Genomic DNA, 22,015 nt, shown 5'->3' with positions numbered 1-22,015 from the left:
AGTATCACAACTATTAATTAGGAAGGATATACTATTCACTGTGATATAACTCTGCAACTGGAGATAATAGAGTATTTCCACAGTTCACCATCTGAATGCTGTGTCCAGGAAACAACACTAGGTGGTTGGACTGACACCAGCAGGATGCAGTGATTCAGGCAGCCCAGTGCCAGTGACCAGAAGGAGCTGATGCTGAGTGCTCCCATATGTGGGTTGGTGGACGGGCATAAATGTCAGGGTAGTCATGGCGAGCCAGCAGCCATGCTGAGCCTTACCAACAGGCCAAGTCTCTGCTCGCTCAGCACCTGGGAGCCAGCAAGGTGGTAAGAGGAAGCTTGTTCTTGGCAGACCCGTTTGTTCATGCCAGTTCAAGCCATGACACTGCAGAGTTTTGCTGAAGCTTGGTGCAGTGCTGGGCCATCGTGTTAGGTGGAGAAAAGGCAGATCTTGTGTGTGTTGCTTCATGATGTCTTGGTGCTACCAAACCGGAGTAAACTGATCTGTGGCAGTGTGGCTTTGCTGGTCTATTTGTTTCCAAAGGAGATGGAAGAATAATTGTGGTCACCCACAGAGCCATTAAGTGGTACACTTAATGCTGCTACTGCTGCTGCTTGCTGTGTGTGTTTTCCTTGCTTGGCTCACCATCACTTCACAGTTATTCATTCCAGACATTGAAATCTTGCCCAGATAGTGGGCATCCTGGCAGGGCAAGTAGTCACTGCCTCTCCCATGGCCTTACTACAGGGGGGGACCGGGGACCTCCCCAGGTCATGTGGGGAGTGTTGGGGCTGATTAAAGGTGAAACAGCAGGAAAACACATGTCCACCTGAAACCTGCGTCAGCATGCAGCTGGTTATAAGAAGAAGCGGGTTATAAGCCACCAGCTAGCTGTGTAGCCCATCTGCCCTTAGTGAAAAGACTACAGGGATGCTGTGGGCAGGGCTGCCCACCACCTCAGGCTGCCCAGGGCCCCATCCAACCTGGCCTTGAGCACCTCCAGGGATGGGGCACCACAGCTTCTCTGGGCAATTTATGAATGCATGGTATCTGTTCTTTGAATATCAAGCGTTAAATTGTGTCAAAAGGCTTCCTGGCCTTTAGAAAATAAAAGAAAGAAAAAAAAAAAAAGAGAGAGAGAAAAAAAACAAAAACAGTTTTCCTGCTTCTAATGAGAGCACTGGTCTTTTTGTGCAGCAGAATAAGAAGAAATCCTAAGAACACCTGTAGGTGGTACCCAAATGAGTGTCGCTGGGAGGTGCCCAGGCAGAACAGATGAGATCTGCAGTGAGACTGGAGCAGAGCTGAGCTGTCTAAACGGTGCTTGGGGTTACATACACACAGCAACAAATAAAAATGGACTGGTGACTGCTTTCCAGTGCTGAGGGAATGCCTTGTGCTTTCATGGTTTAGTTCCCTTCCTGGCACCCTTGACAAACAGGGCTGCCTGTCGGATATTCCCTTACATTTAACTGTAAAAAGCTCCCAGAAAGAATTCTGTCATCAGCACAGTCACAGAATCATAGAACCATACAATCATAGAATATCCTGAGTTAGAAGGGACCCACAAAGATCACCAAATTCAGCTCCTGCCTCCACACAGGACCACCCAAAATCAGGCCATAGGTTTGAGAAGATTGTTCAGACGCTCCTTTAACTCCAGCACTGGGGGCCGTGCCCACAGCCCTGTGCAGCCCGTTCCATGTCCACCGACCTCTGGTGCAAGTCCTTCCCTCCCCCCCATCTGCCCTCCCCTGACACAGCTCCATGCCGTTCCCTCGGGCCCTGTCGCTGTCACACAGAGCAGAGCTCAGCGCTGCCCCTCCGCTCCCTGTGAGGAGCTGCAGCCGCCATCAGGCCTCCCCTCAGCTCCTCTGCTCTGCGCTGAGCACAGCAAGGGGCCTCAGCTGCTCCTCACACCCCTTGCCCTCAGAGCCTTCCCCAGCTTTGTAGCCCTCCTTTGGACACTCTCTAACAGCTTTATGTTCTTTTTTTCTACTATAGTGCTCAAAACTACACAGTACCCAATGATGCCCTCTTTTTTGAGGCTCCGTGCTTCTCTTTGAGGGGAGAAAAACCAACAACAACAACAACAACAACAAACCCCACAACAGTTTGGAGCACAACAACGTGTTGCGCCTTTAAAGAAATGTGTACCGTGCATGTTCTCAGCCTGGCAAGAGTGACCTGCTTTTGTGTGGCAAGGGGTTAAGCCACAGCAAACATAACGTGTGATGGATGGCCAGGGGATATTGTTAGAATGTGTGCCTGGCACACAGTGAATCAAGAAATGAAATATCTGATTGGTCATTTTCATCCTACATCAAACAAACTTTCCCTTACGTAAACAGAAAGAATTAGTTAATCCGTACATATTGCCGGTCTCTGCGCTGCTACAAAATAAGTGTCCTGCATTCAGGATATTTTTCCTGAGACAGGAGCAACAACAGAAGTGATATATTCAAGTCTGGTGAAATGGACTGTAACATTTGGCGATGCGTGCAGGTCTTGGAATCTGTGTTTCACCAGACTAAGCAGTACTGAATATAATTCTTTGAGTTCCCCAACTCACACACATTCAGAAAAAATAAACAGCAGAGTGTTTATTGAGCAACTGTCTTTGCCCCTCGACTCAAAGAAAGCACTGTGCTGTCCATCTGCAGATCTTCTTAACTTTCCTCCTGTTTTCTCCTCTTTTGTAATGATGAAAGCTTCCCACTTGAAAGGACAGAAAGGCTTTTCTTTTTTATATATATATATTTTTATTTATTTATTTAAACAGCAAATTGCAGACATTAATATGTTAAATTTCCAGGCAGTATAGTTTATTTTTAAGAGGAGCCTTCATTCTTTGACAGAGTAACCTCCAAGAAGCTGAAAGAGGAAGATGCTCAGCACCTCTGCTCCACGGTGTCTAGTTCCTTTGTAAATAAAATCATAGAATCATAGAATGGCTTAGGTTGGAAGGAACTTTAAAGATCATCTCATCCCAACCCCTGCCATGGGCAGGGCTGCCCCCCACCAGCTCAGGCTGCCCAGGCCCCATCCAACCTGGCCCTGAGCGCCTCCAGGGATGGGGCACCACAGCTTCTCTGGGCAGCTGTGCCAGCGCCTCACCGCCCTCCGGGTAAAGAATTTCTTCACAACATCTAGCCTAAATCTCCCCTTTTTTAGTTTAAAGCCATCCCCCCCCTTGTTCTATCACTATCAGACTGTATAAAAAGTTGGTCCCCGTGGGCATCACACGAGAGACTTGTGCGCACCTCCTGCCATTGCAATGTGTTACTCAAGCACATTGCTATACATATGCTCATCAGGTCTGTGATACAGCAATGATGTATGGCACTCATATGGTTCTTGCTGCTTTAGTAAACTATCTGGGGAATTACTCAGCTGTACTTTAGTAGCTGTGATGGTTTAATATAGCTCTTTCATTGAAACTCTCCCTCCTTGTGGCTGTGTTTCCAGTAGAACTAGTGACTACTTTGAGAGGCTCAGAATTAGTCTGTTAAAGACATTTCTTGCAGAAAGGCAGAGCTTAAATGCTCTCGTGGCCATTCCCACTTGATTTTGCTTTACCTCTGGCTCCAAGGGAAGCTGAAGCTTTGCCACTGGCTGTGGGTGGTAAATATGCTTTGCCAAGCAATTGCTGGGGTAATACAAAATCCAGTGACTCATGCAAAGCTGCTTCTTAAGAAGATCTGAAATCTTTCAGGCTTCTCTGGCTCATTAAAATCCAAAGTGAATGGGAAGGACCCAGACCTGTCTGCTGAATGAGTCGTATGAACTCTTACAACATTTATTTTGATACCATAAAACCTATAGCCAAAAAGTGATGCTAAATCTCAATTTAGAGCTATTTGTGCATGTTTGTCCTAATTTCATCTTGTTCAGCACACAAGAAAGAAAGAAAGAAAGAAAGAAAAAAAGAAAGAAAGAAAGAAAGAAAGAAAGAAAGAAAGAAAGAAAGAAAGAAAGAAAGAAAGAAAGAAAGAAAGAAAAGAAAAAAAAAAGAAAGAAAAGGAAAAAAAAGAAAGAAAAGAAAAAAAAAGAAAGAAAGAAAATGTTTTCCTACTGTAGTATAGCCTGCATGCTCTTCTTGGCCAGCAGTCTGGACACAAACTACATACGTTAACTTCAGTCTTATCTACAGGACTGAAAAGTCTGCTGCTCCCATTACTTCTTTTCCTTTTATAGGTGTTAATGTTTCTGGATACACTTTAAAGGACACTTTGCACATGTGTATGGATACTGCTCACCAGTACTGTATTGTAAACCAGGCATGCACTGCAAATTGCACAATACATCACTGCTATTACTAAGCCCCGATAAAATGACTTCTTCTGTGATAAATGTGCTCAAGCCCTTTCATATGTTACTTGAGTAAATGATAAAAGCTGCAGTTAAATTTTAATAGGATATGTTTACAAAGGCATTTTTAACTAATGCCAAAATATACAATCTGTAGTCTGTATTTTTATACACCCCAAGGTGGAGTCTAGGTTATTTTTATGGTAAACATATGGAAACTTGTTTCACTTACTGTTTTTTTTTCCAAATAACTTTTTTTTTTCATTAGACTGGGCTTTTTTTTTATATATATATTCAGGCTGTTGGAAGAACTAGGGATGGTGGAAGAATCATGACTGAATTTCTCCCCTTTTTAGGAAGAATAAAGGGCTGGCATGCATTGACAGCTTCATTTTGGTTAGAGACAAGTCCTTACAGAACATATGTGAGCCTTTTGTTCCCTGTCTGGCCCTTAAGCCTACTGCATGTGCAGGTTATCATGTTTGTAGCTGAGCGAGTTAGTCTGCAGTTGACACTATTAAGTCAGAAGAAAGTGTTGTCTATCCTAAATGCCTTCCAGTGTTACACCTCGATCCTAGCTAATAATGTTGGTGATAGATGAATGTCAATACACAATTACAGGCAGTGGGATTTATTTATATCTTGATCCTGTGACTTGTGTGGGTGATGAGACTTGCATGAGACTGGAAGACATCTAACTGCTGGGCTTTACAACTTTTCCTTCCTCGTTGTGAGGGAAGGTCCCTGAGCCAGCCATGTACTGAGGCTTTGGAGAGATTCTATGTATTTTCCTGCTTTTCTTGCCTGTGACAACAGAGCCCAGTGTAGGACTTAGAAGACTGCCAGACATAGTTGCATCTGAAAGCAGTCTGACCAATCCCTTCCCTTTCTGTGGCCATGAAGCTCTGTGCTTGTGGGCACGTGCTTCCCTTCACACATGGGCATGGTCCCAATGCAGGTAACACTACAACTCATGCATACAATTAAACAAGTATGTGCATGCTTATAGAGTTGAGGCCAAAAATCAGATCATACTGGCTTAGCAAGGGGCAAATCTGACCAGAGGTTTTACCAGCCCTATGACATCACATTTTCTTGACCTATCATGAGTAATATAATTACTGCCCAGGATGAGCAAGGTGTGAAAAATAGGACACGAGAGGAAAGAAATTATAAGGTAGTTACGAGACAGAGAAATTAGTGTTGGATGCAGGTCCAGCATGAGTGAAGTGCAGAGGTTTGGGGATATGGTTGCAAGTGATGAGAGCTGAGGAGAGGAGGGCTGAGTGACCTGACCAAGTTTAATTTTCCTGCGTGCCAGCAGTATCCAAGTGAGCTGCCACTCTAAGCTGACCTATCAAGTTATGGGGAGAAATGGACAATGCTGGGGGCCTGGGCTTCCTGCCAGTCCTAGATGAGTGAGCTCATGCATACACTATCATCCCTCATGCCACCATCCCTTCAACTAGTTTCATGCTCACAGTGACTGGGATGGGGCTCCCTTGAGCTCCCTTTTGGGATGGATATCAGGGATGAAAGTGGGATTACCAGACAGAGAAACAAAAAGGCAAGCCCCAAAAGACAAGGGAAGCCTCTAGGCCACTCTTCCCTGGCCCACCACTAGCCAATTGTATTAGCTTTATGTGGGGTTGGAATGGACTTGGCCAGAGAGTATTTCTGTTGTTGTGAAAAAACTGGGGAAAAAGAAGACAATTTTTCAGGCATAAATCATTGTTATTATTGCATTTATAGAGTATGTGGCAGCATTTCAGAATATGCATTACATAGACAAAAAAGCATGGGTTTGTAATATACACTTGTGAGTGAACTTTTCTTTAATAAGAATGTAAATATTCTTCTGGTAAACAAGGACTGAAGTTGTGAAACCCATAACTGAACCTACAGAAATGCTACATCTTCTGAGGATCTTATCCCTAGGACTGGTCACTTCGCTGTTCTTGACAACAGCATTATTAAATCCTGGAAGAACTGAACTGAGGAGAGCTACCGGTCTGGTTCCATGATGAACATAAAACAAAACAAGCTGTCCCAAAAGAGACTAAAAATCACAAGCTGAGAGTCACTGCGAGTGAGCTCAGTGTAACTCTGGGGTACCTCCCTTTGCAAAGATGATATCACACAAGTGGGATCCTTTGGTGCAACTCCCACTGGTTAGCTTCATTAGCAACGATTACACACCTGTTAAAAACATCTTATATTGCAGGATGTGGCCCTAAGTGTCACGAAACGAGGCAGGTTGCATGGACAGCCCTGCGTAGTAGAAGTTTTGCAAGCACGTGTTCCAGACAAATGTTGTAATCTCTGTCCACCCATCATAAGAGACTTGTAGGCAGCATGGATGGGATGTCAAACATGATGAAGCCATAGTACCACTTCATCTTCTTGAAAGGGCTGTTGTGATGAGCAACACAGTCCTTAGTTTGCTATGTAAGTGTAAACATAGCTGTTAGAACTGGGAAGGGGGCTATGGCCAAACCAAAGGGACGTGTGTGTAGGAGCAGGAAGATACTGTAGAAATGGAGAGTAATGTGGAATTCAAACAGCCAAAGGAATTTTCCCTTGCTGGCATTGTGTCAGTGTCAAGGGGCCCAAGTGAATGCTCAGAACATCACCGTGCTAGTGGGAAAGACTTTTGTACCTGGTCGCTGGTACATGAACTCTCATGACCTGGCAAGAAAGGAAAGACTTGAAACAACAGAATTTTTGCAAAGTATTATTTGTACTTTTGTTTCTGAGTTAACAACTGGTATTTGCATTACTTTGAAGATTACTGCAGTAGCACTGAATGGCAAAGATCCATTGCTGTATTTTCTAAAATGTACCTATGTCACACTGTGCACCTAAACACTAGTTAAATCACAAAATGCAAACTGTTAAAAATTGTGGAGAAGATCCTAGAAGTTGTCAGTCTCTATGTGGAGAGATTATATATGTAAACAGTGCAGTGAAGACACCAGATCAAGCCACTGCTTTTCTGTATGATACTTATGATACTTCCAGTGCTTGACATTACTATTTGCTGAAGCAGCAGTTCCAGGGACATAACCTTCTGAAATTACAGTGTGGCCAACTTAGTCAAGCTCAAGACTGAGCTTTGTGAATTCCTGCATTCTCATGGACTGTGATATATGTGTGGCAGCTCCAGTTAAAAACAGGAGTCAACCACCCATGTATTTTGCTCTAAAGTGTCTCAGGTTAGTCTTTGATAAGCCGGTTTCAATGCCTGGTACAACACAAACTTGTGTGAATTCTCTTGGATCTTTCAAAAGACTATATTTCTGGGGTTTTTTTGTGTATTTTTTTTTTTTTCCTGCAGTGCTGAGCACACAGTTAGTTACATGAAGAAATTTCACATGTGTATGTGCCTGTGGGATTAAGTTTGGGCTGTATGTACACTAAATATTCTGGTCTTCAAGAGATCAGAATAAAATGGGAACTGCGTACGTAGAAGTCCAAAAACACAGCGAGTAAATAAAAGGAACACTATATTAATATGAAAATTGAAAGAATCTTGAAAGAAAAAAATGAATTTGGAGCTTTCCAGTAGATTTTTTTTTTCTTTTTGTAAGCTTACAATTTACTGTAATGATCTCGTCTATTGTAAAATTGAGTGATATAAACCCCTTCCAATTGTTTTTTCTTCTGAGAGGCAAGAAGCAGTTTCCAGTAAATGAACAACAATCAACTGCTGAATCATCTCTGTTGAACAGAGGTTTCAAAACCTGAGCCAGATAATAGTGTGAGTGCTGCTGGCACTGTGTTCCTCCTCTCTGACTGATGGAGCCAACCTTGGGCTCACCTTACCTGAGCGTGCGGTTTGTTTGGCTTCAGGATCGCTCTGGCAAGCGAAGGTTGCCAGAGCCAGCCCCAGGAGGTGAGGAATGAGGGACCTGTGAGTATTTGTCAGTGTGTTCAGTGATGCAGTTTAGTAAATGTTCTCCCCCACTTGGCAGCCCCTCTGTCCATATGGTGAAAATATTTACTCTAAGAAGGCAACTTCAGGCTGGTTTTGTGCCTTCTGGCTGAGCAGTCAAATAAATAGACCTTGATTTCAGTCCTGTGTTCCCAAAATGTGCAAATAAAAATGTGTCTCGTTTAACAGGGAAATAAGAATATATAATACAGATGTGTGTGCATTCAAGCCTCTTCCTTTAGTCTGACCTATTTCTAGAAATGAGGGAGGATTCACCTGTCTTGACCTTAGACATTTACAATGTGTCTCGAACACAGCTAATCACACATGTACCTTTATAGACAATGTCCTTCTAGAGCAAGAATCACCCCGTCATACTGTGAGCGCCTAAAATGGACCAGAAGATCTAACTGCACAGGGGTATTATCCCCTTGACTGTGACATCTCAGACCTGGCGAGAGGAATCCCATTCTCAGCTGTTGAGAAAGCACATCAATGTGGAGGTACTTTCGCATCCACTTTGCCTGGGGTGTACGTGGAAGCCAGAAGCTGGTGTGTGGTGACCCTGTGAAAACCAAAGCAGGGACAGCAGAGGTTTCTGAATTGTGTTCAGAGCCCACGTTTCACCTTGCTTTGTTCCTGTCACCTGGGCACATGCTTGCTGTGGCCTGCTCTCTGACACCATCACCCCACCACGGAGACTGCTCTCTCAGAAAGTCCTCAGTCACAGCTGTGAGCTTTTCCAGTAGGTGTGAAATGGCCCTATGTCATCAACATCTTGTTTGTACCTGCCCACAGTGAGTGGAGACTAAAGTTGTGTGCTCAGCAGTGATGAATGAAAACACCTGAGAAATGGCATCAAAAAGCTTCTACTAATTCTCCCTTGTCAGTCTTGTCTGGAATAATGGTTACTGAATCCAGAATCTAACTCCTTCTGTTGGAAGATAACTTTTCTCCAGCAACAGTAAAATGTATTTTTATGCAGTCCCCTTTTTTCAGTGTCATCATTGTGAAAAACTGTACCTGCAGAAAGACCAGATATCCTTCTATCTGTCTTCAAGAGCTGCAGTGGGGAGATCAGAAATGTGGCTCAGAAAAGGAATTTTCTCTTAGAAAGCCTCCTCCAGTGGAATACTAAGGTATTTGTTTATTCATTATGATGACATGGTACCTTTACTCAATCTTCTTTAAAAGTTAGTTTTTACAAGTTGTTATCCACCCACAAGGCCGGGGCTGATTGGTTTAGATTCAAATTGTACTGTACTGTACACACCTGTGACTAAACATCAGCAGGTTTTCACAATCAACTTGTCTGTGAGTGTCCTGCAGAAGATCAAATGAAAAGAAAGACAACTGATGAAACACCTTGCCATTTCCAATACGTTGGACACCTTGCCATTTCCAGTATGTTGGATTGCTTGAAGCTTAGGAAAACAGAAAAAGAGGGAAGCTGCAATAGCCCAAGTTTAAAATGGTGGAACAGGGATTTCCAGTTGTGGTTGTAAGCAAGCAAAAAAGAGTAATAGTTCCAATATAACACTACGGGGAGATGAAAAAAGGTGAAAAAGGTGACTTCAAAATATGTGGCCTAAAAGTGCATGTGTTACAAAACAAATAAGCAAAGCACAATGAAATGATGTTGGCTACAAGGCTATGGGTCAGCCTGCACATGAAGGTTGTGCAAGAAATGAAATGTTTAAGGGATGGCAGTGATATGAGAAACGCATAGTACCAACACTTGCTGCTGTGAGTGTTGGAGGGAGGAGTTCAATGGAGCATGGCCTCTCATGTCAGAATTTGAGAGATTGAAGATTTTTCCCTGGAAATTTTTTCACACTGTATATCAGGATGTTTTTCAAGCTCATCTGTTTGACATAGAAAAAGTGTGCAAACATATCACCAAATTAGAAACCCTCTGCTCTCCACTACTACATTTGTTGGAGGTGATGTGTAGGTTAATGAATTAAATGTAAGATGTACTAGAACAACAGACATAGACTTTTTACTGATGGGAAGAAGTTTGATTTCACTTATTATACAAAGCAAATAACAAGAACAACAACAAAAATGGAGTTGGCAATGGTGTAGATTAGAGTGAGTGAGAATCACAGCAGTAAAGGTGTTGCTGTCCTTCACACGTGGGAGGTGGTGGCATGAGGAAAGGGAGGTGAAGCTGTTGGACTACAGGAAGAAGAGGTGATGGTGATAAATAAGGATTTAAAACATGCAGTGGAGATGACCACTGATTTCAGTAATGACTCAGGAGCTGAACGTGTGTGTTTAGACATACGTGACACCACGACATCAGAAGGAAAAATACATATCTGTGAGGGGTGTTGTATGCAATTTCCATGAATTGCAGTAGCAGCCTTACTCATGAATATCATTGACAGAGGTGAATAAAATAAACTTAATGAGTGAAAAAGCCAGCAGGCAGTTCACCGCGCCCTTGGAAGCATGCAGCTGGCTTGCTTCATGGGGGAGGAGCATCCTGGGATTGCAGTTTCCATTTCAGTGGCATGGGATCCACACACAGTGGGAAATGGCTGTGGGTTTTGAATAAAGGAACATGTGCTAATGTGGCAAGAAAGGCAGCAGAGTGTCTCAGGGAGGTGTGTATACCTCTCTCACTGTGGCAGAGGGGTGTGACTTTGTGTAGGCTTAAGGGACCTTTGAGGTTCTCTGATCAATCCACTCCAGTGGTAGCTGGGCCCTGGGGCCCTTGAAGTCAAATGATGTGTGGATTGAAGAAGAACTGGAGACAAACCTAAAATCCAGGTGGGGACCTTCTCAGTAGTACCTGTTGTAGGTATGGGACATCCCTCCTGAGATTCTCGAGCTCTTGTTCCCAGCATGGCTGCGCATTTCCTGCCACCACCACTGGAAGATCTGACACCAGAACCAACCGCTGAGTGTTTCACTGTGAGCCCAAGTCAGACTGTCTCAACAGTCAACTGGAGAGGCAATTTTTTTCTTTTTTTTTTTACTGTACTCTCTTTTTTGAAACAAAAGTTTGTGCTTCACCATCTTTCAAGGACACAGACGTTTATGTTACATATCAGCTACCTGAAAGGAAGTGGTGAAGTAGGGATCAGCCCCTTCTCCCAGGTAACAGTGTTACAATGAGACGTAATGGCCTCAAGTTGTGCCAGAAGAGGTTCATGTTGGACATGAGGAAAAACTCAGCATGAGCAGTGAGGCAGTGGCACAGGCTGCCCAGGGAGGTGGTGCAGTCACCATCCCTGGAGGTGTTAAGAGCCGTGTGGATGTGGCACTGAGGGACGTGGGCAGTGGGCATGGTGGGGGTGGGCTGGTAGTTGAACTACGTGATCTTAGTGGCCTTTTCCAACCTTAATGATTCTATGATTCTACATTCTAGGGCTGGAAACAAGAAAACAAAAAAGCTGTAAATAGATAGATAGATAGATAGACAGACAGACAGACAGACAGACAGATAAAATGCTGATTATTTTCCACTCTGAATACTGGAAAGCCCTTTCTGAGTGGTGTTTTTTAAAATATATTCTCTCTTGTTACCAAAGAAATTCCAATATATTTCCCCACTCATCTGGCAACCACTGTTTATGTCTTCCAGTGTTTCAAAAGAAACTGCAATTAACAAAGCTATTTATGTTCCCAAATAAATTTTAAAAAGTTATGTCATAACATATTTGCTGTATCTCCATCATCTGCTTAGTCCAGATTTTTGAAGAACATTTATTTGCTGGGAGTTTATTTTGAAAGATTTCCAAAAGATGCTGTCGTGCTGTCCAGTGGTGCAGAAGCTCATTCTTGCTTAGTTCTTTGGCAGCAGTCTGAGGTAATTCTTCTGCCCTTTTCTGTGTTAAGTCACCTTTATCTGATCTGCCCACACATACAAATGGCACAAGTGCCTTTTTAGACCTATCTAGATAGGGATAAACTGCTCCTTGGGTGGAGTACTGGTAGGCATAGATAGCTTCCTCCCCAGATAGATGTCTCAAATACATCATCTTTGAAAATTAAAGGCTCCAATTGCCTCATGAGGAGCTGCTCACATGGGATGTCACGTCTCTGGGTAGCAATGCTGGCAACCTGCCTGCCCTGATCAGATGGGACAAGTGAAAATAGCTGGGCAAAAGAGGCAGTGGCAGGATTTCAAAGGTAAACAGTGAGAATCACTTGGAAAAGATAGTAGTTTCTCTTTTCATTTTTTTCACATCTTCTTGTCAGAAGACCATGATGTGGTTATTGCAGTGCTACTGCCATGCTGTCCAGGCTGGTGGGTTTTCTAGAAACCCGTTTACCTGAGTGAGTGAACTGGCAGCATCCAAAGCCTCCAGCAGCAAAACTGATCTCCAATTTGGCAAACCAGTGGAAGAGTGGATGTTCACACCCTTGCTCCCTCTTCTGTAGATTACATAATGATCTATGGACAAGGTGATGGCAGGCCCTGTAACACCAAGAGGGTCTCATGGAGGCTTTTTCTCTCTTTCTCCACCCTCACACAAATGTGTTTGGAGGACAAAGGAAGTTTTGTTGACTTATTTTTAATGAGAAATCTAATTCAATATAACATAGAATATACTACAAAGGCAAATGATACTTGCAAGCTGCCCACAGAAAGAAATGCTGTAGAACGTCACCTGGAAGACACGTGAACTTGAAGCACTAAGCCTCAATTTGGGAAGGTGGACTTGGGCTGGTTAAGGATGATTGCACAAAATAGAGTCCCAACAAACTACAGCAACACCCGCCCAGCATTAATCCCAACATGGAAAAAAGAAATAAAAAAGGAAAATAAAAGAAAAAAAAACATCCCAAACAAAATGATGTCCCCAGGGCTTTGGCCAGGCATGCTGGTATGCTTATTCATCGAGCAGCAATTCCTGAACTGATGTCCTCTATCTGAGTGGCTATAGCCCACCTACTTTCCTCCTTTATCATGGCTCAGCACCCCAACAATCTTATTTTTTGTTATTTTCCTGCACCACCTAAAAAGAACCACTGCCAGTAGATCCAAATATATTTGCTTTGCAATTGACTGCTTGAGGTTCATGGACTGGAGGAGAAGAAAGGGATTTAGGTTCAGATGCATGAGCAGAAGTGAAATGAGCAGAGGTCACACTGCAAAGCAAGACTTTAATGTCAGCAACATCCACATGGTGCACTGTATCTCACTGGACCTGGGTTGCCTATACATGGGTGCTGAATGCTGTATGTGTATGGATCCTATTGAAGGGACATCTCCAAGAGTCTTATTGAAATGCTAGCACTTCTCCCCAGTTTAGCAGGTGAATTTGAAACCACAAAATGAGCATGAACTGCCTGGGTCTAGCACAGAAACCAGCCAGTCACTGCTGTTGGATTAAAAGCTGTTATGCAGGAAGATGAAAATGCCAAAAATAGCAGAGTTTGGGTAAAGTTTGGGTAAATCTTCATATTTACTTACAGATTTTGTGGGTGTTTCTAAAGCCTCAAGGAGATGCGTATGGTCATTTTAAACTTACAGCCATGCTTGCACCATTCAGGATGAGGAACATAGCAAAGAAACTGGGTTTTCTGTGGTTCTAAACACCGATGTTGCTCCTTCCCTCCTTGGTAGTACCTGTGAAAAATGTCAAGAAAGACCAACAATATGGAACTCTCTGTACAAGTGTGTTTTCACCACTCATCCTCTTTCTTCTCTTTAACCTCTCAGATGGGTCTTTTCCAAATTCACCCAAGTCAATTTAATGATGGCTTTATTTTCCCTTGGTGCTACTGAAGCATGCAACCACTTGACGTATTTTACTATTAGAGGGACATGGTCTCCATTCTTAGAGTACCAAGAGAGTTCATTGAAGTACTCCTTTGCAAGGGCTTTCCAAGAAAAAATCACTTATGAGCTAAAAGTAATCCTGGGAAATTTCAAATCAACAGGAAGCAGACAGGAGCACAGGGAGTGAGAAAGCAGGCAGCACACTGAATGCTCTTGCTTGTGGTGTTGCTTCAGCAGAAGGAAACAGGCTCAGGCTGCAGCGGATCAAAAGAAACAAAGGCCTGGCTGGGCTTCACTCACCATCCCCGGCAAGCTGTATATATTCAGAAACAACTAGAAACAGACTATTGTTTTCCTCCTCCAAGTATAAAATCTCAACCAATTCTCATCTGTGAACTGCAGTATGTAAAAGCTTCCGAAGCAGGGAACAAATTATTTTATTTGAATCAGGGCTAGCAGGTCAGCTATGCTAGCATGTCAGGTTTAGGAAAATACTGTGGGGCAATGGGAGGAGAAAATACCACTTCAGATGTGCATTTTAACATGATACTAGCAGCACAGCACATGCATTTGATGGTAGTGGTGAACTCAACAACCCTGGAGGTGTTTAAGGAATGTTTAGATGTTGTGTTGAGGGACATGGTTTAGTGAAAACTATCAGTGATAGGTGGACATTTGGACTGGATGTTCTTGTAGGCCTTTTCCAACCTTGATGATTCTATAATTCTATGATTTAGCTATGTTTTAGCTATTTAGCTATTTAGCTATGTTCTGAAGGGAAAAAAAATTGTGCATGGTAGTATTTGTGTAGAAGGACATCGTGCTTTGTTTTGTGAGTTGTAGTGCCAAGACACCTTCCCAGATTTTTTTATTTAAATACAAAAACATAAATATATTGTAATAGCATATCAAGTATATAACCCTTAAGAATAATAATTTAAAAATGTTACAGCTCACTGTACACTTTCAGTTTGAGTATGTTTTGTTCTGTAAATAAAAAGCATCACTGAAAGTACACTATATTTTTCCATAGAAGTTGGTCTAGCTCAGTTTATAGGATAGCTGGTGGTCTTAAAAGATTCAAAGTCAAACTTTAACAGTCACGTCCAACAGCATTAATTTTACAACTAATGCAAACAGTCAGAACACTAACTGCTGCTAGACGTGGTTGTACAAGCACAAATTAAAGCACACTCTAATTTACCCAGAGCTATGCCATATATCATGTTTTATGCTAGTTATCATCAACTAGCCAGTTGTCCAGCACTTTAGATGTTATTACTTGAAGGAGAGGTTGCAGCTGCTCAGTGCCAAAATTGCCAGTTGTACTGGGTTGGGACAGCCATTAAACTCCTGCAGATTGAAGCCAATTTCATTATGAATCATGAATTTTGTGGATTACCACATGCTTGCTTAAAAGGACAAATAGCTTTGCTACTACAAGAATAACAGTCTTGGTGAGATCAAAAGCAAGAAGGAAAAAAAATGCCTCCAGTCATGAAGAACACTCAAAGCAAGTGGTGGCACAAGGATAATATATTACCTGTGCATGTAGAGCAAAGCAAACTGTCATTAAGTGTTCCCAGGAAGGCAGCTGAAGAGAACTGGCAAACAATTGTAGGCAGTGGAGATACACAGGCCAAGACTTTTTTTAATTAATTTTTTAATGAGAGGTTTTTGTTAAGTGCATTACAACAGCTAGAAGAAGATGTCAGGCTTCCCTTGGACTTTTATGAGCACTTTTGAAAATCAGGGCCAGGGCTTATTATCTGGAGCTTAAGGAATTAGGAACTCAGCAGTAGATGGGAGCAAAAGGTGGCTACTGGTTTTTAGCATAGCCCTGGCAATCAGCTGCTTGGTTGTCAGTTCCAAAAATCTAGATACTTATGGGAATTTACTCTAACTTACATGTACGAGTCTTTGGTAGAGCCATAATACTGAAATTGTGCATAGTTCAAGAAGTGGCAAAGCTTTCAGATATATGGTCTGATTTTTGAGTTGTCTCCTGTGGAGCCAGGATTTGGACTCAATGATCCTTACAGGTCCCTTCCAACCTGTGATATTCTGTGATTTGATGATTTAAATAGCTCATCCCCAAGTATGTGGAAGAAGAAGATGGAGGAAACAGCTATTTTGACCAAGTGGCAATATATCCCCAGTGAAGTCTTGATGTGTTTGCAAAGAAACTCAGCTTCCCTCCCCCCAGAACCTGTATTATCCTATTGTACTGTATTGTTCCTATGTGTCTCTTTAGTTTTAAGGAGCAATACCAGAGTCTCAGTCAGTAGCAATTTTCCTTTCCAGGGCCTGTTTTTAAAAGATTCCAAATAAATTGTCAAATAACACATCTTTGATGTGTTGACAATTGATCTAGAGGTTATTTCAAGGCAGTCTTCCAGGTATTCATTAAGGGTTTTGGGTAGCAAGTTGATGCTGCATGTTGACCCATGAGGGGAGACAGGATGGTGCTTGGTGCTGCATTCAGGGGCCATGGGGTGAGTGTTCAGTGCAATTGTTTGAGGCCTTTCATTCTAGCTTTGTTTCATGGCAGATGTCTTTGGTTTTGTTGACATTACAAGTGCTGAGAGTGCTGAGGATTATAAAACATCAATCATATTCAGGATGAAGTACTGAGAGACATCTGCTTGCTTTATACAAGGGAGCTGGAGCTGACTTCTGCAAAAATCATGGGGAAAGAGACATGGAATGTTATTAAGAGTTGATGTGAGAGGGTACCAATGCATCCCATGCCTATGACATGGACTGGGAGGCCTCACATAGAGCCACGTCATCCCTTCTAACTTGTCCCAGGGCTGTGACCATCTCTGAGATAGGCATCCAGCAGGAACTATGTGAGAATAAATTGCTTGGACATCTGAAGAGCTCTAGTGTGTGTTCTGATGTGCAGTGTGAGGCCAGGGCCACACATGGCACTGTGTTGCTGTGCAATGCGACCTCCGTCAGCTGCAGGGAATGGAAGTCTTTCCTAACCCAGTGCCTTCCTAGCTGTGAATAGTTATTTTGATGAAGCCACCATGTAATTTGCACAGCCTGGCCTTGGATTTAACAATTGCAGAGTGCTTAGTCAGCTGAAAATACTGCACTGTCTTGCAGAGAAAATTTTCCTTCAGCAGTGTGTAAAGAGGGGTGAGCGCTTGTGTAGCAGTGAGGGAGTGGATCACAGGAGATAAATGAGTCAGGTGACGCAGTCTCTGTGACGTGGTGCAGTCCCATGACAGGAGCAGAACATCCTAGGTCACAGTTTCCACCTCCTTCAGCACCTGAAAACGCACAGGCCGTGCTTCTCCTCTGTACCTTGGCATGGCCAGGAGGAGCATAGTTCAGTTTCATTTGCAGCAGGCGTGACGGGACATTTCCTCCTCATGCTCACCCCGCTACAAGCTGCTCTGTGGTGGTACAGCCACCAAGTCTGTGATCTGCTGGCATTGCGCCATCAACATGAACAGTGTGAAATGCACTGAACAAAAACTGAAGATTCTGCGCCACAGTAGGCCAAGAGAAGAGCAGGTCTGGTAGACCTGCAGGCCTCCTACGGTCACATTCTGACCCCTGGTCACCCCTGAGCTTGCCCCAAGCCCTCCTGTGCATCCTGGGGCACCTCTGTTCTCCACTCCTGAATTGAAGTTAACATCAGCAGGTCAGGGGAGGTAGTCCTCCCCTTCTACTCTGCCTTGGAGAGGCCACATCTGGGGCGCCCAATCCTGGGCTTCTCATATTAAAAAAAAAAAAAAAGACAACAAAAAACAAAACCCAAAAAACAGAGATCTTTTAGAGAGAATCCAGTGGAGGGCGACGAAGATGATGAGGGGCTGGGAGCATAGGAGGAAAGGTTGAGAGACCTGGGACTGTTCAGTCTGGAGAAGAGAAGGCTGAGAGAGGATCTCATCACTGTTTATAAATATCTAAAGTGTGGGAGTCAAGCTGATGGGGGTAGATTGTTCGGTGACGAGTAGTGACAGGACAAGGGGCAATGGGAAGAGGCTGGAAAATTCCATACTAACACAAAGAAGAACTTTACTGTGAGAGTAACAGAGTAACTGGAACAGGCTGCCCAGGGAGGTGGTGTGATCTCCTTCTCTGGAGATATTTAAGACCCATTTTGACACTTTCCTATGCGACTGCTGTAGGGAGCCTGCTTTAGTAGGGGGTTGGTCTCAATGGTCTCTAGATGTCCTCTCCAGCTCCTACAAATCTGTGATTCTGTGATTCTATGATCACCCCCTGTGATAGTGACCAACATTGACAGCTTCCCACTTTCTGCTTTATAAGGGCCATACTTGCTTAAAGGAGGTGAGCAGTTTGCAGACTGGAAGGACAAAGTTCCCCCGGCAGGTGATACGGCTCATCTGGCAGCCCTGAACTTTCCTACAGAGAACACCTCCTACGTGGCTGGGCAGCCAGCCAGGAGCTGCACCCACAAGAGCTCGCTCCATCAGGATGAAAGCAAGCAGCTGGCTGCTGGCATGGTACTTTGACAGGCTGTGGGTTTGGGGTTTTTCCTCCCCTCTTTCTCCCTCTCTTGGAAACAGTTCAGTTTTGCCTCATTCTTACTCTTTTTCTTTCTGCCAGAATCCTGTCCACATCCTTCCCAATTGTGTTTAAAGCCTTTTCCAACCTGTGAATAAACACAGAAAAAAACTGAAGTCCTAGGGATGGCTACTGATGTCCAATTGTAAAATGAGGTCATCCACCAGGCAGCATTACTAAATGCTGGCTTGGGCAGCCTTTTTACTCCTTTCCATGATGTTCTCAACACCTCAACAGCCTTATCGGCGTTACTAATTGCTGCACCATTGCCCAACATGGAAGTCCTGGGAGGTACAGCAAAGCACTGAAACCTTTGCTTGTTCAGACAGGGGAGTGGAGAGCCGGCACATTTGGTGCTCCCTACCCCTCCTTCCACTCCAAGGACAAGGCTGCTCACTGTCCCTAATTCATCCAGGGATCAGGACCTAGGGTGCTAAGCCTCACTTCTGAGTCAAGTCATAAAATGGGTTTATGAAATCCAGAGAGTATTGTAAAAGCTGACACACCCTTGCTTATATTGTATGCATCTGTAAGTAGGTGCTACTTCAATAACTGCAGCCTTGTAAAGATATCCGACTCTCGCTGCTGTCCTTTGTATGTCCCCTACTGCCCCAGGTGGCCCCAGAGTGGCTCTTTGGTTGCTTGTGTAGCTCTTTGGTGAACCCCCAGAAAATACTGCACACAGAGCATTCCCTCCTTCATTGCCTATGCCAGTATCAGGCAGCTGGGAGAGAGCTAATCTTGGCCAAGGCAGGCACAAGACAGTAGCACAACTCCAGGCTGGTTTTGAGTGGGCTGCCTGGAGAGCTACGTTGGTTTCCAGGGGCACAGTAGGGGAAAGAAGACTATCTAAGGTGCTTGAGGCTGCCTTGCAGGACATTAACCCTGAATGTCTTCCGTGCTGGGCTTTTGCATGCCCACCCTCCTTCCGCTCCATAAAAACAAAAACAAAACAGCAACAACAACAAAACCCAAACCCTCTGGATGTTATTAGTAGTTGGAAACAAGTTCTGTCAGGTTTTAGCGATCTTGAGGAGCATAGCTGAACAGATAGGCTGGCAAAGGCTCAGCCAATCCTCTCCTTACACATATGCTGCTTCTGCGGATCGCTTTCAGTTATGTTTTGAGTCCCCAGGGAACGTGGAGTAGGACTGCTGCTGTTCTTAGAGGGAAAAAACAGATTCCACGTGCTCCAGAGGAGACTTCGCTTGCAAAGGCTTGTTCCTGATTTGCCAGAATCTATCACTTTCAAGTTAGTTAAAGGCTGATTTAACTGTCAGAGATAATTACCGGATGGGGCTTGCTTTTCCTGTGAAGATTATATTCACTCAAAAACATCTTTTCTGAATACACTTTGCAGACAATAAAATGTTATTGGTAGCTATTAAGTTCTAAACATTGTTTATCTGCTGCAGAGTTGGGACGCAAAGGTGGCAACAGTTCAAATTCCAACAAAGGGCCCAGACTAAACCTGTCCCTGTCACCTGGGATCAAACAGCAGCTTTGTCTGGAAGGACATTCATGTGACTGGGGTTGGAGAGAAACTCAGTGCCTTGTCCCAGCTAAAAGAGAGGGGATAAGTTTCTTTCACTGGTATGAGGGACCAGGATGTCCTCCTTTGTCCCTACTCTCACCCTCTTCAAAGGAGCCTACCATGCTCTATTACAGTTTCCTCTAAATATATATATATATATATTCTTTAGGACAGGAAAAAAATATTTTTTTTTTCTTTTTTTTTCTTCCGGAACTGGGTCTCAGTTCTCAGTTCTTTTCCTTCCTTCCTTCCTTCCTTCCTTCCTTCCTTCCTTCCTTCCTTCCTTCCTTCCTTCCTTCCTTCCTTCCTTCCTTCCTTCCTTCCTTCTTTCCTTCCTTCCTTCCTTCCTTCCTTCCTTCCTTCCTTCCTTTCTTCCTTCCTTCCTTTCTTCCCTCTCTCTTCCTTTCTTCCTTTCTTCCTTCCTTCCTTCCTTCCTTTCTCCTTTCTTCCCTTTCTTTTCTTTCTTTTCTTTCTTCCTTTCTTTTCTTTCTTCCTTTCTTTTCTTTTTCTTTCTCCCTCTCTCTCTCTCTCCCCCCTCTTTCTCTCTCACTTTCTAACCCTTACAAACTATTTTGAAGATAAAATTATGAGATTTTTATCATAATTAGGATGAGACTAACCTTCCCAGGACTAAAATCTCACACAGCATTTGATAATTTCATCCTAACTATAAGCCTATGTACTGCTGTAGATGTGTTTACACTATATACTCGGCACCAATTCTGTAGGTCCAACTAATAGATTTTCACAGGTAAGTTTGCATCTCTTCTGCCAGGACATCAGTAGATTTATTTTCCAAAATTGCTTTAAGCTGATCTCTCTCATATACATCTTTGCATGTGCTTTTGTTCCCGATACTTGGTGTTAGGATACAATGTGACCTTCAGGGAGCTCTCTTTGTGATATGAACTTTGAATTTGTCCAAACACAGTGGTTTATGGAACTAGCATCTCTTGGAGGTGTTGTGCCTCCACTTTAGAAATGCAGCAATCTTCAGTCCAAAATTCTCCCAGCTGTTAATCCATTGTACTCACTATGATTTATAAAGGTGCTTCTAGCAATCCTTGTGTAGGTCTACATTCATGTCATATGTGTCATTCCTACTGATTTCTTTGGCGTATGCAATATGAATGTGGTTTGAGAGTCTTGATTTGGCATCCTAAGTGAATTTAAAATAACCATATAGCATTTTATTCTATAAAATATAGTATATGAATATAAGTGGCACATGTGTATGTACATAGTGCATACAATGTATCTTTTTGTTTTCAATGCTATGAGGTGTGCTTATTATTTTTGTTAAAGATCAAGTTATTGTGTTTAGTCATTCCTATACCCTTCTGCAATGGCTAAATAATAAACGTCTGATTTCGATTAAAAAAATAAAACATGGGAAGAGGTTTTCCCATCTGTAGGACCTTGTAGGCTGGTGTATTTCAGTGCCAAATCACATTTTTGGCTAACATGGAAACATCGTGTTTTGGCAGTACATTGAATGAGGCTGGCTTTGCTTGAGGGATTAACTGTGCAAACTCAGTTGCCATAAACTTTTGTCTTAACTACTCTTCTTCTTTCAAGGCAACTTGATATACCATGTTTGATATTAGTGCCAAATGGATGAAAGAATTGAACTTGCTTCCAAAATGGTTTTAATGAAAGAGAAACATTGACTTGGTCTGTTCTGATAAAAGAAATATGACCAGGAACATTGCCAAGGGCTGACACCCGCAGACACAGATCAGACAAGATGGTAAACTACTTCACTGTCCAAAGCAAAGTCGCTGTGTGCAAGTGCACCTTTTGGGAGTGATCCCTGAAATGCTCTACCAAGTCATGCCCCAAAGTTATTTGGGTGTAGTGCTAGACAAACATTGAATTTAGGTTGTCTTCTATTTTACCAGCGTAAATGATTGTGTGGCAGGGCCTGATCATGCATAAATTCATTCGGTTT

At 43.2% G+C, this 22,015-nt stretch overlaps 1 long non-coding RNA gene across 1 annotated transcript; it reads left to right on the top strand.

The window, feature by feature from the left end:
• The first annotated feature begins 17,223 nt into the window (after positions 1-17,223).
• LOC149919943 (uncharacterized) lies at positions 17,224-18,639 on the top strand. The gene is made up of 3 exons (XR_016468816.1): positions 17,224-17,510; positions 18,273-18,469; positions 18,573-18,639. It is a non-coding gene; the product is annotated as an uncharacterized LOC149919943 (long non-coding RNA).
• Positions 18,640-22,015: the final 3,376 nt, after the last annotated feature.

The sequence above is a fragment of the Phasianus colchicus genome, chromosome 1 (assembly GCF_987193195.1).
Source record: "Phasianus colchicus chromosome 1, bPhaCol1.hap1.1, whole genome shotgun sequence".
NCBI classification, from domain to species: domain Eukaryota; kingdom Metazoa; phylum Chordata; class Aves; order Galliformes; family Phasianidae; genus Phasianus; species Phasianus colchicus.
Note: the sequence above shows the minus strand (reverse complement) of the source record. Positions and strands in the feature narration are given on the sequence as shown.